Genomic DNA, 208 nt, shown 5'->3' with positions numbered 1-208 from the left:
AAAAACGGGCTTGCAAATACTTGCTAATCGTTAGCTTTCGTTTGATATCAATTTCGAAGTTCTGGGTCAAAGTAGGTGGGCTACGTGAAGTTGGCCCAACTTTTAGTTTTTTGGATTCACGGTGAATGTTTGGACTTGCAAATTCAAAAAATAGACTTGCAAATACTTGCAAATCACTTGCAAAATAATGGCATAGGTTTTGAAAAAA

This window comes from Melanaphis sacchari, unplaced genomic scaffold (genome assembly GCF_002803265.2).
Source record: "Melanaphis sacchari strain LSU unplaced genomic scaffold, SCAv2.0 Contig265_pilon_pilon, whole genome shotgun sequence".
Taxonomy (NCBI): Eukaryota; Metazoa; Arthropoda; class Insecta; order Hemiptera; family Aphididae; genus Melanaphis; species Melanaphis sacchari.
The sequence above is the reverse complement of the archived record's forward strand: the minus strand, read 5'-3'. Positions refer to the sequence as shown.